Raw genomic sequence first — 17,766 nt, forward strand, 5'->3', positions numbered from 1 at the left:
AAAATTTAAAAATAAACAATTTACAATAGCACCAAAAATCATGGAACTCTTCGCAATAAATCTATAGGAAGATGTGAAGGATTTCTGCACTAAAAAGAGAATATATCAAGTAGCCAACAAATTCAAGAAATTATCGAATCTTTAATGATTAAAAAATAGCAAGCTATTTTAAAATTCCAACTATTTATATATAAAAAATTGTCCTATAGAGAATATCTATTATATATTTTACAATGTATAAATTATTTATATATTAAATTACATATTACAGATACAAATATATGTTTATCTGTATTTTACATATTTTTAAATGTCTACATGACAGTGTAGGTAGTGAGAAATAAATAAAATCATAACAACTTCATCAAGGGATTTTGTAGACCACATCTGCTTATAATATTCAATAACATTGAAATTTGCTGGCAATAAAAATGTTGATAAAGCAAACTAGCAAGACAATTTTTTAGAAATTTAGAAAATCTCCCTTAAACAGTCAAAAACTAGAAAATTTTTTAATTGAAGGAATTTATTCACAATATGTATCTATGAATTCATTTTTTAAAGTTCTTATATTTATTTTTGTGAATGAGTGATTCTACAAGTATTATATTAGGTTTATAATTAATTCTTCTTTAAGTGAAGACGTTTTTGAATTTTACTTCACTCTCTTTACTTTTTCATTATAAAATACTGTTTGTATTTGTCCTGCATAGTATTACCCATTTTATTTTCACACTTCAATTCATGAATTTTGCTTTAGTCCAATTGTACAGTCAAGTTTTTTGAAAGGGTAATCCAGCCACTTAGCATTTATTTTTAATAAAAGATGTCTTTATTTTTCTTCCATATTACTCCCCTTTAAATTTTTATTCCTTTTTCATCTTCTTTCTTTTTCTTTTTCAAGAATCTCTGTTTATTTTTGGAATTCAGAATATTTAGTAGTTAATATTAAGTACTTATGTATTATTTTCAGTTTGTTTCCCTAAGAGTGATACTGAAAATTTAAATAATTCTTGAGATTTGGATTGTTAAAAATTATTTCTGTAATTTTTGCTCCATCATTTCTTAATTTGCTCCTCTGGAAATGCTAACTTTTAGGTCTCACGTGTGTTGACCTCCGCTTTTTCTCTTCTTGTCTATTATTGTAAAAATCTCTCCCTCTCTTTTGTATCTTGTTGGTTATGTCCTTTCTCTTTGGTTTTAGATTTTCTCTCTTCAATTTGTTTATTTTTTCCAAAAAATAATATTATTCTCCTAGTTAGAAAGAATTGTTTTCATTCTACATTAAATATCTTTGACTATCTTTATGTATTTTATTGAAATTCTCTTCTATTTATATAAATTAAGCTCCATAGAGCCAAGAGTTCAAAAATTTTTTTTTCTTTCTTGCTCAGTCTTATTTTATTGTTCATGTTACTGATTCATTGTCAGTGAATTACAATTTTTCCTGTTTATATGGTATCTTATAATTGTAATTATCAGGAAAATTCCAAATTTTCCTGTTTATATGGTATCTTAGGGCCTAGGTAGGCAAGCTACTGGCACAGCTTAGGCAGAGGAAAGCAGATGGGCACTAGAGACTTCAAAAGTGTTATTTCTTATCACTTGGCATCTAATGACCTGCACATCTGTCACTTTCTGCAGAGATACCAAGAAGAAGCCTCTTCACTCACACATTGCTACCATTGCAAGAATTATGTTCTTCCAGTCACTTAGATTTGTGGCTATCTTTTCCACCAGAGTGGCACATACCAGGTTTGGTACAGTTAACAGATCTGGGCAATTCTTGCAAGGACTACAGGCAGTAAACGAGCAGACCACATTCCTTCTTTGTGGATCCCTCATGCTTTTGAATGCTTGGCAAACATTTCCTCATGTTTCTCTGTTGTCTCAGTTTTGATTCAGAATATTACAGAATGAACCATTAACTGGCTCTAGCCAAAGATATCAACGTAGTGATTTACTTCAGTTATGAAAAAACCAAGTGAGACCATATCTCAATATCACTGTATCACTGTATTTGTGATCATTTTATTTCAAGCAGATAGTTGAGAATGAAAATGTACAAGAATATCTGTGTTTTGGTCACCTATTCCATACTTTTTATTATTTTATAGTTTATGTTTTGTAATAAAACATGTAATCCATCTAGCACTGTGTATGTGTTTGTACATAAGTCAACATTTATGTAAAAGTTGAATCAGTTTTTCTGATCCCATTTTTTGAAAATGTATACTTTCCCAAGATACATTTTCAACCTACATCAAATTGTTTTACATTTTGGAATTTTCTAACATTGCATTTGTTTCCATTTATCTACCTAGTTGTAAGAGTAAGCACAGCACTAATGCCACAGTCTCAGATTGTTAGAACATATTTTAAATCTGTAAGATAAACTGTTTCACTCACTTCTTTCCTAAAGTTTTCTTGAATACTTTCCCTAGAACAGTTTTCATCATGCGCGTGCAACTGTCTCTCTTTTAAACTATACCAGTGTTAGTTCCAAATAGTAATTTAGATAACTAGATACTCGTTACTTTGTAATACTAATCAAGATAGAGTGGCATAATCAATAATGGTTGATACTGAGACTTTTAAACTATGTTGGGGAGTGAATGAGTCACCCTGTGACAAGCCCAAACTTCTTGTGTACAACCTTCAGTGGACCAGACCAATGAGGAGTCCATTGTAGTTCAGAAAGATTAAATGGACACCCTTTCTGCCACAAAACAAACCCATGTCACAGAGATAGTAATACTAATAACAATAATAGTAATAATAAACATAAATTTTAGATACTCTTATTATATATACCAGATGTATTATCAAGGATTTTTGTCCATTAGCTAGCTCATCTAGTCCTCACAATAAGCCTAACAAGGAATTATCCTTATTTAGGAATGAAGAGGCCAAGGCACAGTAACATCGACTTGCCCATTGTCCACAGCTAACACAACAGTGTATTTAGGCTGTATTTATTCAAATGGCTGCATCTCTTGTCCTGTTTTCTCTTACTTCAGGTGGGTTTACCTTAATCAAGGCATTCTGGTAGGGTACAAATTAAATGGCTAGATTAAGTTCCTCTAGCTAATACCCATTGATCCTTCAACAAGAATTGCTCTTAAATAGCATGTGTGCATGCTTACGTGTGCCATAGTTGATTAATGTCAGAGTGGGACCCTGAATCAAGATGGGATAGGTGCATTGTTTTCCCTGAGGACCATAAAGACTGAATTCTTACATTGAACCATTTATTAATTCTGTGATATATACTTTGAACCTGTTATGTAGATCCACAGAGTGGTGCTGTTACTAGTCCTTAAAAATTCTTAGTTCAATTCATCCTTAAATTAAGTGAGATCTTGAATTATTATTTAGGAGTATGTGTGTGTGTGTGAATAGAGGCATTTGTCATTCTCTGAATCTAGTCCATTGCTGAAAATATGCTTGATAGCAAATTTTAATGCAACAGGAAACTCTGTGCAATTATTTTAAAAGGCAAAAATAATGCTTTCCCAGCTTGCCCTAAAAACCTTAACCTATTCTGAAGAATATAAATAAAAGAATATTAGTGATATATACAACAATTTTGAAGGACTTCTAAATAATATAACTCAGTCAAAACAATACTCATTTAATTATGCAATAATTATCTCAGTACAACAGAACTATATGTTGTCAAGAATTATATTTTATTGCTAATGAGCTTATACTAAACAAAAAATTAAATATACTCAAAATGCATAATAAATGCCAAAAAAGTTATTTAAAGTAGAATAAAAAGTAATTTAAAATTATTCTAAATTGTGTACTTAATAAATGTCTAGTAAAATAATTCTGATCCAAGAACTTTACTAGGTAAATGGAAAAATATAGACAATAATATGCTTAAAGTGAGGGACTTCATTTTATCTCTAGGGGTCCAGAACATATTAGCCTAATGACTGAAGAGTTCCTGTGCAGTAAGGATACACTAAGTAATTCAGGACCCACCCACTGAAAACAGCACAACAAAATGTGAATATCATCTGCTTTATAGTATTGACAAGCTCATACAATAATAATAAAGAGGCTAAGATCTGATCTGGGGACATTAATTTGGAAAGGGTAGAAAGAGATGTTCAGCATTGTTTTAACAGTCTAGGAAACAGAAGTTGATTACCAGGACTCAACACCGGTTGGGATCTAACTACATAGTGAAAGGCTGCACACGGAATAAATGTGACCCAAAATAAACAGGCTTCATATGAACTGTGGCCTAGGATCTACTCTTCTAGATGGCACAAAAATACTCAGTTTATGAATTTATATATATATGTAATCCCAGGTTTTTAATGTCTCTAGGTGCCTACAAAAAACAAAGCAAAATAAAATTCTTTCTGGAGAAAGATATCATTATCCTAAACTTCAAATAATGCCCCAAAATATTATTTTTAATACAATGTCTGAAACAGTAAGATATACAGGCACAAGAAAATTCATACACTAAGCCATACAGAAGCAAAAGCTATTATAAGTAAGACTCAAGGATGCTGCAGATATTTATGGATTTAATATCACAAATTTTAAAATACTTAGGTTGATTATGTTCAAGATAAAAGATATTACATATATCAGCAAAGAACAATGGAGTATAAAAAATCAGATTATTAAAATATATTATATGATTAGGAATTTTCCAGGAACATTAAGAAACTACTGGTAGAATATTTTTAAAAAAAACTACAACCCTAAATACCACATAGTAAAATAGTTAAACCCAAAATGAAGAGAAACTGGAAAATAGGTAGAGAAAAGTAAGAAATAAAAATAGAGAGAGAGAAATCCTTCTAAAATAAAATGAATAACTAATGGTAACAGTGTGAGGTGATAGAAGTGTTAATTTGTTTGGATAATCATTTCACAATGTATACATATATTAAATCATCACATTGTATACCTTAAAAAAGTCACATTGTATAACATATACACAGTTTTTGTCAATTATATCTCAATAAAGCTGGGAAATTAAAAAATAAAACAGTAAGACAATAATAATAACAAAAATAATTTAACTGAGAACTAATTTCTCAAAAGAAGTGATGAATGCTGGAAGAAAATATAATAATATGTTCTTTGTATTTAAAGCATATCATGTACAGTACTGTACCTTACAAAAATCTCCATCAGGAATGAAGGTTGAATAAAAACATTTTCACATAAATTTAAAAAATGAGAAAATTTGTCACTGGCAGACCCACACTAACAAAATATTAAAAAGCATAATTAAGTCTTAAATATATATAAAAAAGTTCAAGATATAATTTAGGGAGATGTAAGTAGAATTAAATATTTTAAGGTATCTAAACTATTCAGGAAAAGATGGAAAATATCATTTAACATTAAATTTTATAATTTAAGATTGCATATTATTATCTCTCAAATAACCAATCACTAAAGATTTAAATAATATCTAAATGACAAATTACAGGAGTAATGGAATTATGTAAAAAATAATGCAGAAAATCATGTTTGTTTCTATGTGCTAGTAAAAACCAATGCCAAAAGGAAATTAAGAAAATAATTGCATCTACAGAAGCATCCAAAGGAATAAAATTTGGATGAGTAAGTTTAACCAAGTAGGTGAAAGATTTTGCATTGAAAACTATAAAACCTTGCTGAAATAAATTGAGACCTAATGGGAAAACATCAAACATCTATGGATTAGAAGACTTGATATTGTTAAGGTGTCAATACTACCAAAAATGATCTACAGATTTAGTTCAATTCTATCAAAATTCCAATATCCTTTTTTGCAGAAATGGAGAAACCAATCCTCAATTTTATATGGAATTGCAAGGGGCATGCATATCCAAAATAATCTTAAAAAATAAAAGCAAAATTGCATTCTCAAATTTTCCAATTGGAATAGAATTGAGCATCCAGAAATAAACACAAATATCTATTATTAATTGATTTTCAACAGGGGTACCAATACCATTTACAGGGAAAGAACAGTCTCCTCAACAAATGGGTATCAGGACAACTGGATTTCCACATGCAAATGAGAGAAGTGGAAGATTTTAATATCCCTCTCTGAGAAACTTATCAAATAAACAGAAAACACAACAAAAACTAAAGCTATGTAGGGATGAACAACAAAATTAACAAACTTTACCTAGTGGGTGTATACAGAACACCTCACTGAACAATTCCGTAATGTCCATTCTTTTTAAGAATGCTAAGAATATTTGTAAAAACAGACTACCTTAATTATTCGATCTATAAGAATGAAATGATATCCTTCAATTTACAAATGCAACAGATAAGGCATCAGTAAATTAACTTGACTTTCCATGTTCTTTCCTCTTTCCTCTCCTTATTGCTGAAAAATTTTCTCAGAATTCAATTATTTCCCTGACATTGAGGCATTCTGCCACCTTAATACCAGTATTTAGTTTAGTCTAAGGTAAAAATTTTCAGCTTGTTGCCAGCTCCTTTGCCAGCTCCAAGTGAACACTAGCCATGCCTAAGATAGACTCAGGGAAAAAATATTCCTATAATTCTTACACATTCCAAATTGTTGTTCCATAGCTTTCATACTGGAAGATAAAAGATTGGCTACACATAAAATTCTTGGCTCACAATGCCTTCCTTTGAGTGTTTTTAGGTATTGCTGTACTTTGCTGTGACACTGAATTTTGCTGTAAATAAATCTGAGGCAAGCCTTATTTTTCACTCTTACAATTTTGTTAATATTTTTATCCTGACCATAGAAGAAATCTTTGTATTTAAAGATGAAATATTTCACTAGTTTATACTATGGTTTGAATTCTCTGTTTTCCGTTGCATATGGTATCTACATATGTATAGTGTAATTCATTTATTGAAAGCATTCTAAAATTACATACCTAGTACATTTATTGTTTAGACTTTCTCATTCATGTACTTTAATTTAGCCTATCTACTATTCTGTTTTACTAGGCATATCCTACATATCTATTTGATCTACTTTGCCCATCTATAATATGTCTCTTTTATTGCTTTGGTGTTTTAAAAATGTTTCCTTTTGTTTTTCTCTGTTTGCTAATTTCTACACTCTGTCTCCTATTTCTTCCACAGTGTGAAGAAATTTTCATTTTGCCTTCCATTTTCATCTTCATTCCATGATGTTTGAATTCTTTTACTTCGACTGAACTCCAGCAACTCATATTTCATGGTCATTACTGTGTTTTCCGTGTGCTCCTCCATGATAGATTGGTAGAGCTATTTCATGAGAGCAATTGTTTTATGACTGTTGATTTTAATTATTCTAAAATAATTGGTCAAATAGTGTATTAGATCTGTGACATAATTTTTTCTGATAATTTATTTTTTATGTATTGGTAGGTTACGCTTAATGCTTTTGTAAACATGCCCCTTGTAAATTTTTTGTGCTGGTACTATGTGAGCAGATTTTCCTGAATGTGTTTTATGCAGGTGATATTATTCTCTGAGTGTCCAGGACATTTCTAGAATATATTTCACAAAGACTTTTTCCTTTGTTCACATGGAGACAATTGCTTCCTGCAAATATTGTTGGCCAGTGGGATCGTGTGGGCATTTCAAATTGCCCTGCTTCTTTATTCATAGAGTGCAATAGACGTTCCTCACACCAATTCCTACCACCATCCTTCACACATGGGATATTGATTCTATTTTACAGTATGATACTGTTCCCTTAAAAAAGTAGAATTTTGCTTGCATTTTTAGAGAATTGCTGCTGTTCTCCCAAGACTCTCTGCCTTGCTTTCTGTGGAACTTCTGGCCAATCTCAGTGATTCAAAAATCCTTACCTAATTTTGGTCCATGGATTATTTCTGTCACCATCTTCAGTGGTATTTAGAATTTGGGGTGTTTAAAAACATATCTTCATTTCTTTTGTTAGTTTCCAGAAGGTGAAATATGGTCATCTTCACAAATAATATCTTGCTTGAAGCTTTGAGCCATTTTAATTTTAGCCTGTAGGAAAGATAGTTCATGAGCTCCTGGTGCTTGTGTTGCCTGGAGACCCCCCATTTCCAGGCTGTTCCAAGACACACTGTTCAAATCTTGAACTTCAATAGCCTGCAAATAAATTACTTTACTTTGCTTAAGTTATCCATGACTGTTTGGTTTTCTTTCACCCAGAGAATAAATTCAATATCTCTCTTTATTTCCTTGTTGTTTTAAAAATGTTTTCTTTTGTTTTCCTCTGTTTGAAATAGTGTTATGAATATACCATAACACTATTTCAAAAATGTTTTGATTCTGTGTGTGTGTGTGTGTGAAACAATAACCCCATTAGGGTTGTAAATTATATGATATAGTACAGGCTAATTTTAATCTGAGCATATACGATATTTTAACAACACTCAGACTCTCAGTTTTACATCCTGGTATATCTGTAGGGTAGCAAAAGTCTCTCTTATTTCTTCCATTAGACATTTTAAAAGTTTTCTTCTGGTAGCTTTTGTAATTTTCCTATTGATTTGTATCATGACATGTTTTCTTTTTATTTATTAATTATGTAAATATTTGTATTAAATATTCTACCAACCTTTAAGTTTTTTAATTTTTAACAGAATGACTTAAGTTTTCAGGTTTAAAATATTTAATATATTTCAGAATATATCACCTAAAACAAAGACATAAACCTACTGCACTGTATCATTATAACCCTGCATATTTATCAGTATTTCAATACAATTTCTGATATGGAGGCAGTAATTTTTAATTCTCAAAAAAATCCTTTAAAAAATTATCAGTGCAGCCAACAATAATGTAATTGACTTGGTATGTCTCTTTAGTACCTAATCTCTTCTCATTCTTGAATCATCTCCTCAATTTTTTAAAGGATATAAACCCATTGCTTATAAAATTATACAATTTTCCATAATCTGGAATTTTATGATTGAATTTTGTTTAGTAGGTTCAGTTTCAACATTTTGCAAGAATCCTGCGTAATTGTTCTGCCCTTTCCACTGCATATTAGGAAGCACGTAATCTCTGATCCATTTTTGATTACACTAAACAAGTTTGATCACTTGTTTAATTTGTTGTTCACCAGGTATCTCTACTGAAAAATATATTTTCTTATAATTAAAAATTCTCTGTGGGGTAATAGTGTGAGACTTTTGGAAGATTTTGGTTCCCAACAATTTTTCAAAATTATTCAGCACCTTTTGAATCTGCTAATGGTTTGTCTGTATCAATTATTACATCAATGATTACAAAAATCCTGGTTTTCCAAATACAATAACTCTTCTCTATTTAATAGATGGTTTCCAAGAGAAGATCTTTGTCCTCTCACTTCACTCTACTTTATAATTTTGAGACTCACTGGGAGTTGTACATTATATTTGTCATCAGATATGTGATAATCTATTTTCAGTATGATTTTAACTGGGAATGCACTTTAGAATGTATAATCTAAGCATGTTGAGGGTGCTCATTGCTTCTGGGCTACCAACGGCTCCAGGTCTTTTCAGTGAACAGAGCTAGGAAATAAAACATTAAAAAGTCAAGTGTTCACAATGACACCTCTAGTTAATATCCACCATCACAGTGTTCCTTCTTCACCTTTTCCTATTCCACATCTATGTTGCTTTTCTCCTGCAGTGAGAAACCTTAGTCCCAGAAACATCAATCCATTTATGTATTTGCTCTATCCTAAAATAAAGGCACAATAGTTTCATAATTATTATTCAATTTCTCCACCAAGGTCAGCTTACCAAGTAAAGTTCAAGATCCCTTTACAGTTTTTTTTTTTGTTCTTAGACTATATTCCACTAAATATACAAAGTCAAAGATAAGAGTCACTTGAATTAGCTACTTATTTTGTGTGTGGCTTAATTAGCAACTTATTATATATTTAGGTTCATTTATTTCTTTTTTCAATTCTGTTTTATTTTTGTCAACCTTGTTGAACAAACTTTATTTTTTTGCATGAATGAAATATGTCCATGTGTCAAATTCAAAATAATAGTCTATTTAAAGAAGTTTTTTCATCATACTTAATCATTTATCCTACCATTCCTGTTTTTATTTTAAAAATTAACACACATAAACATGTACACACAGTCTTTGGTACCTTGCTTTAATATTTAATAATATACCTTAGGAATCAACCTATGTGTGTACATAACTTTCTTTATTTCTATGGCTCTACGATACTCTATTAAATAGTTGTACTTTATAAGTTGTCTTATAATTGAAAATTTTGATATTACATATATCACTGAGTTAAATTCTGCATATTGTTTCATATATATGGAAGTAAACTTCAGACTTAGATTTACAGACTTAGAAAGAATGAATACATATATAGTTTAGCTAGAAAATCATTAGAAATTACCCTAATGATTGAGAGTGCCTTTTCCTTTAATATTTATTTTTATTGAAGCATAGTTGATATACAATATTATATTGGTTTTAAGTATACAACATAGTGATTTGGCAGTTATATACATTATTAAATGTTCACCCCAACTACTGTGGTTACTACCATCATAGAAAGATGCTACAGAACTATTGACCATCCATATTCTCTATGCTGTACTTTCATCCCTGTGACTATTTTATATTATGATAAAGATTTTGCACCTCTTTATCCCTTTCACATATTTATCCCCCACTGCAACCGCTTCCCCATGGTAACCCAACAAAACAAAATGAACAAAACAGTAGACTCATAGACATGAGAAGTGACTAGTGGTTACCATGGGGGAGGGTGTCTTTTTTTCTCACAGCTTGAAGTGTTTGATCTGATAGATGAGAAATATTATCTAAGAATTACTGATTTTCTTAATATTGCTTATTACTTCATTTGCTCTTTTTAGTTATTTGTAAGTGGTTCTAGTAGTTCTTTTTAGTGATTCTCTTGGGGTTTATAAGAAAACAACCATATCACCATGGATTCCCCAAGGTACAAATTTTCAGGAAAGCACATGTGTACTTTACCTTAGTTAGTAGAGATTTATTTCAATTATATATAAAACACACACACACATACACACAAATCCTATCATTTGATTTCTGTTACTAAGAATTTGGAAGCAAATTCATTTGGGCTGACAGCCAAATGCTCTTTTACTTTGGAATGCTCATTACTTTGTGAATTGAAGACAGAAAACACATGAAGTATAGTTTTTTTTCACTAGACGATTTTCTTACCATGCTCTCTTAATTTTTAAATCATAGGCTACAAAGTGAGCAAAGTAATTTTATCTTACCTCTAATATGAGAAGTAAAATGAATAACAACCAGTTGGTAGTGTGCTAACACAGATCCTGTACTTTTAGATGAGAATTATTGGTTCCCTGCATTTATCTTCACTAAGAAGTTGTACATGAACTGTCAGTCTTGAGTTGGACTCACTGTGCCACACTGAAGCTGTTAAGTCAGGGCCAGGACTCAGCTTCTGCATTTTGCATACCAGCTAGCTATCATTCTCTTCATAGGTAAAAACTAGCAGCTTTGATTTTTCTATTTCTATAAAAAGAAAAGAAAGCCTGAGAGATAGATACAGATAATGAAAATTAGCTTTTAACTTTTATGTGCTCCTTAACTGTGTCCAAATGAAATTCACACACTGAAAATTATTTCCAATTTCATCTTAGAACGTTGGAGAGTTTCCTAATACAATTATATGTTACACTTTAAGTGATAAAAATCAGAAGTTTTTATAGTGAAATTAAATACTAGCATTTCCTTTAAACTTAGATTTAAATTGTATTTGTTGGAAAATAAAGTTCCATTACCAAAAAGTGGTGCCAATATTGTCGCTATAGCTATAACAATCAAATGAAATCATGCATACAAAGCACATTTATGTTATACAAACATGCCTCACAAACACATTAGACAGTTTGCTACCCTCTGCTCATGAGATGTTAAGATGCAGGGGTGAGGAGAGTAGCATGGTTTGTCTTCTTGGCATAAATATGCTTGTATTTGTTTTAGAAAATGTAACTGTTAATCTAAAAGTTTCATTTTCATGTTTTGAACTTTCTTACTTTCCCTAGTCCCAAATTATCTCTCTCATTCTAAAGATCTTAAATGTGCTTTACTCTGATTTTTCACCAGACTCATATGTCAGTAACCTTAAAATATTAACTTTGTTATTTTTCTTTAGCTATTTCTTTCCCTTTAGTCAACCATTAAAAAAAGGGGTCATCTTTGTTTACCGCCTTCAAGAAGTGAAAGGACAGTGTAGACAGATATATTTACCTGGAATAGAAATACATGTTAAAATGGCTTACATTAAAAGGTTGAAGTTGGTGACCCCTTTGAAAGGAATATATATTTTTTCTTGCCTCATGGATGTACTTCTCTATTCCTAGTCATCTATTGGGTGAACAATCAGCTTGAAGATTCTCCTGGAAAATCTGAAGGTCCCAGGTATCTCCTTGCCAAAAATTTAGTCTAGGAATCTTTGAAATTCTGGGCTAAAGTGAGACTTTCAGTATGGTAGAGTTTAAAAGTGTTGTAATAGATAGAGCCCTAGATTCAGTTCTGAGGTGGATGGTACTTTGTTCTGGAATTATATTTCCTGGAGAGCCCTGACTTTTCTTTCAATAATGGCTCCATGAGACTTCACAGAGAGTTTCAGGGCACCCTGGAGCCACTTTCAACACTTCTGGTAGAATTCAACTCATTTTCCCATTGAGAAACTGACATCTACAAGGACAAGTCAACAACTCCAAAGAAACTTATTTAATCAGGAATAGAGCTAAAACTAGAATCTGGCATCTATTCCCTTGACTTTTGTTTACTCTAAACACAAGGTTGTATGAAATGTTATGTCTGTACATGTAACACCATCCAGCAGCCAAAACTTCTGATATGTCTAGGATTTCTTTTCCATTTGCCATCAGACTTTTTATCCTATTTTCTCGATAAAATATTTTAATAGGGCAAAAGGAAAAGGGAGAAGGTGTTAGCAAAATGGAATAATGATTAAAAGAGATGAACAGATGATGCAGGTGGTCAATGTTCCACATTTCAGAATTTTGTCTAGGGTTGGCCTTATGTTCACTGGTGCTGTAAAAACAGTTTTTGTCAGTTGCTGCCAGGCTGTGCTGACTTTCCTCGCTTGGTCATTCTAAGAAGATGAGATCTGTCCTGTGATGCTGTTCCAAATCAATTACAAGTTAGACCAACACAAAACGTGGAGGACCTCTGAGAACTGAGCAAGACAAGAAAACAGGACCAACCGTGCCCACTAACTCTGAGGACGTGATCCTCGGAGACACCACCACTATCAGATATGTCAGCTCCTCGATGGCCTAGACAGTTGAGGACAGCTTCAGGTAAACATATTTTATTTTTAACACATAATACCAGCCTTTTCATTAAAAATGATCCTAAAACAAAGTTCCATTATCACAGACATTTTTTAAACTACAGATATATTTTATCTAATGGCATAACATGTCTACAAATATGTATAGATGTATGCTTTGTCAAACAGGTTTGGGCACTTTTGATTTCAACATTTTTGTTGTATTATTATGGCATGTGTCTAATCAAAGTTGTAATTTTAGAGACTGTATTCACAGGCATGGGTGTTTTCCAAATAAAACTATTCTTTACTACCTTGATTGTGATCAAATAGAAGCTTACACTCAAATTGCATAGCTTCCCAGTTAGTTACTAAATAGTTAAAATATTTGACTCCAAACAATAATTAACTTTATAGAATATTTGCTGTTAATTTTTAAATACATTATGTTTAGTGTTGTTAATATTCATAAAAAACACTGGTATTGCAGATATCTGGTGCCAGGATATAATCCCACTCTTTTCTTATTTTTGATTCCCTGTGTTTAGTCATCCTACCTCCTTACCAAAGCTTATTCACTTGGGTTAGCATCAAGTAACCTGGCCTGAGAAATGGTCCTGCCTGATTAATTTTGCTATAGAAGTAATTTATATGGTGAGGAAATGACCTTCAGAAACTTTAAAATAATCATAGATGAGACAGAGGTAGAGATAATAGTTTATGTTATGTTTATACATATGGCAACTAGTTATAATGAAAAAATGTTTACTGTAAATGGAATATGATGGCAGAATGTAGTTAAAAAAATGGTTCATTTTCATAAATATCTCTGTAGAAGTCAAGACCCCTCAAGCTATGCCAAAGATACCCCTAGTAAGTGAGGATTGCCGGTACCTTTGTGAATAGTCTGCGTGTGTGTGTGTGTGTGTGTGTGTGTGTGTGTATTTCTACCTTTTCATTTTCAGGCCATAACACTGTCTCTCTAGGAATGTAATGAAAATTAAAAGATAAATTCAAGTTTAAATAAATTTTTTTATAGACAACATAATGAATTAAGGGAAGTGGGCTTTTGGCTCTTTTTTGCTATTTATATTATTTTTCATTCATTACTTCTAGCAATCTCTCCCTTGTTTAACTTCTTTCAAAAATAAAAGAATATGTCCCATTTTACTTTTTTCCTTGTTCAAACACTAATAATCTCTATACTAAAATTAAATATTACATAGCAGTATATTTTAGTGATTCACAAATAAAGACTTAATGGCCTTCCAGGAATATTTGTGATTTGTCTACACAATAAAATTTACTTCAGCCACTTAATGTTATTTTAATGTTCTGAGTAATACACAAGTAGCTAAAACAAATCCATGATTGGTTTTTTTCCAATAAACTTTTACCATCAGTTTGTATTCTTCCATGTTCTTTTTCAAATGAATACAAACACACATAGACGTATTTTTGCTTTACAAAGATTTGATCGTGTAAATGATTTTGTCATTTGATTTCTTAATAAATAATGCATAATGAACATCTTTCTAACCAACATTTACACTTCCACATTATTCCTGTAAGTACTAACATAATATTTCATAATAATTTAAATTTATATAATCTATCCCCTTTGGCAAGACATTTGGATATTTGAGTATTTTTCAAGACTCCCACTTCTAGCCCTATTGAAAATGGCTGTAATACTTACATTTTAAAGGGAAACTATTTTGACAAAAAAAAAAACATCTTAAGACCAAAGGAATTACCTTGATAAATTATATCAGGAACATCAACATTAAGATAAATTTCTTATAAGACAAACTCAAAATAAATATGCTAGAATACCCTTGTTTGGAACTAATAGCCATAATTATGCCGTAATTATTTTCTGCACTTTTTCTGAGCATAAGAATTTCTAGGAGATGCAATGTGAGTGAAAAAAACAGGGCTCTTAAGAAGTATTCCTATCATAAGAGGTGTGACTTTTTTTTTCTCAGGTGGCTGCAAGATCAGCTCTCCACAGGAAAACCAAATGTTTATGCAGTCTTGACAGTGAAACACAGTCCCCAAAGCAGTTAAATCGTAAGAACTTTTCTGAAACTCTGTAGTTAGAGACCTAGTGTCAATTATTATTCAATGTTGAACAGTGAGTGAAAATCCTGATAGGCCCAGAATTATAATAATTTCTAAAAATAGGGCTTTAATTCACATCGTACACTTTAGATTCTGATTTAAGACTAGATAGCTGTACTGGCTCCCAATCTTGGTATTAGAGTTTCGTGAAAGAGAAAAATCTTTCTCAAAGTCAATTAGACTGAATGGTTTCCTAATATTTTACCCCAGTATTGTTTTAAATTTATACATCCACATCCAACTATCTAAGACTGCTTTGTTTGTTGTTAGGGAAATTGGGGAGGGGTTTGTTTGTTTTCCAATTTTCATACAAACGATGTTATTGGCCACTGAAATTGTTATGAAGTTTAATTTTTTCAACTTTTTCTTCATTCTAATTTTACAAAGGTAGCCCACTTTTTTTTTTTTTTAGTAAACATTTTTTGGCCTATAGCACATATGTAAAATATTGCAGAAATCTTAGGTATTTGACCCAATTAATTTTCAAAGAGAACCCACTCACATTACCAGCACTTGAATCAGTATTTGCTTGGAACCCTGCCAGCACTCCTGGATCCCCAGGTACTACTTGTGCATCCTGCCACTCTCTGCTGTAAGAATAACTATGATCTTGTATTCTCTCAAACGCCTAGAACTTGAACTTTTTACAAATGGAATCCTACAAGTGCTTTATTTTATCTGAACTCTTTTGCTCACATTTGGTAAGATCTGTTTGTATTTCTATGAGTAGCCATTTGCTTATTTTTATAGCTGTATTCCTTCATTGCGTGAGTATATGATTATTTATTTATTCAGTTTGACAGATAGGCATTTGAGTAGTAATTCAGTCTGCTAAGAATGAAGTTCCTGTGAACATTCTTCCTATGTATGTTTTTGATGAGCATTTATACTCCTTTGTGTCAAGATCATAGGGTGTATGATATTTTCAGCCTTAGATATGGCCAAGAGACTTGCCAAATAGTTGTTCAGCTTATAGTTCTGACAGTGATGTGTGAGAGTACACACATACTTTTGAAGTGGAAGATGTGTAGGTATTTGAAGGTGAGAAACAATTTTGGTTGATTGTAAAAGACGATAATATAGTTCTTTATATAATCATAATTCATTTATAAAGATTTTGACATCCTGTACAAAAGAGTTTAAACTGAATGACTCACATAGGTATTAATAAAATTATACCTACAAAATAGTTTATATTTGAAGATCACAGTGTTGCATTAATTGCAAGAAAATATCTACTAAAAATGTCATCTATATGTATCATCTTTAGTTGTCAATCACTCACAAATTTTATCTGAAGATTTGTATGTTTGGAATTATGCTGTACTGGCAGAGAAGTTCCTTAAAGAGATTAATATTGCTTTTCTTGTTATCAGAAATATTGATGTTGACAAAGATCCAGGTTTTAGCATTCCACAGTGAAGTCATTATGTTTGGTTGAGATTTGAAATGAAAAACCTTACATGCTCAGACCTTACCTATTTTCCACCTGCAAGTATAGAAAAAAATATGCATTGGACAATGTAATTTTTAGAGTCATTAATCTCTGAAAACACACATACATACACACATTATATGTACATATGTAATACACATACACACAGAGTAAACTTATGGATTAAAAATTGCCTATGCCATAGGAACATGAATACAACCTGACATATCTACAGTAACTTACTTTGTGAGACTGGATTCTCTTAAAAATTTATGTTTATTCATTTTGTTAATCAGTGATAAATTTTTTCTTTCCCCATATTAAGGATAGTATATTAATACTTATTTTTTAACATCTGATGTTTCTTGATATTTTTATTCAACACCTTATTTGCCACTGTAATATCAAAATGTCATTTTCTGTCATTGACCTTCACCTTATAGTAATACTGATTTTTCCAAAGTTAAGTATGTGTAAGTATGTGTAAATCAGACATCTGCCATAAGTGTTAAAGATTGAAATAGAGCTCTAGATTTTCAAAGAGTTTTTAACATACTGCAATATACATTCATTTTGCAGTTGTTTGCATGATGGTCTCATTTTGCTAACTGAGCCACTAATCCATATTTCTTCTCACTTGGTACTTCTCCTTGTTGAGAGTTGAAGGAGGCAGTTGGTTTTCCGACCTACTTTGTAACTAAGAGGGGTTGTATGACTCAGTTTAAAGTATATAAACAGATATCATCTGAGGGGCTCATTGGAAAATTTTTGCTTTTTTTTAAAAGAATCAAGCACAAAAAGAAGCTACTTACTCTGCCCCTGTTTCCCTTCCTCCTGACTTGATCTTGTATATGGTATCTAGTGCACTGACTTGAACCTAGTAATCATGAAGCGTTTTGCATAAGAATGAACAATTTACACTGTA

This window comes from Manis pentadactyla, chromosome 2 (assembly GCF_030020395.1).
Source record: "Manis pentadactyla isolate mManPen7 chromosome 2, mManPen7.hap1, whole genome shotgun sequence".
Lineage (NCBI taxonomy): Eukaryota > Metazoa > Chordata > Mammalia > Pholidota > Manidae > Manis > Manis pentadactyla.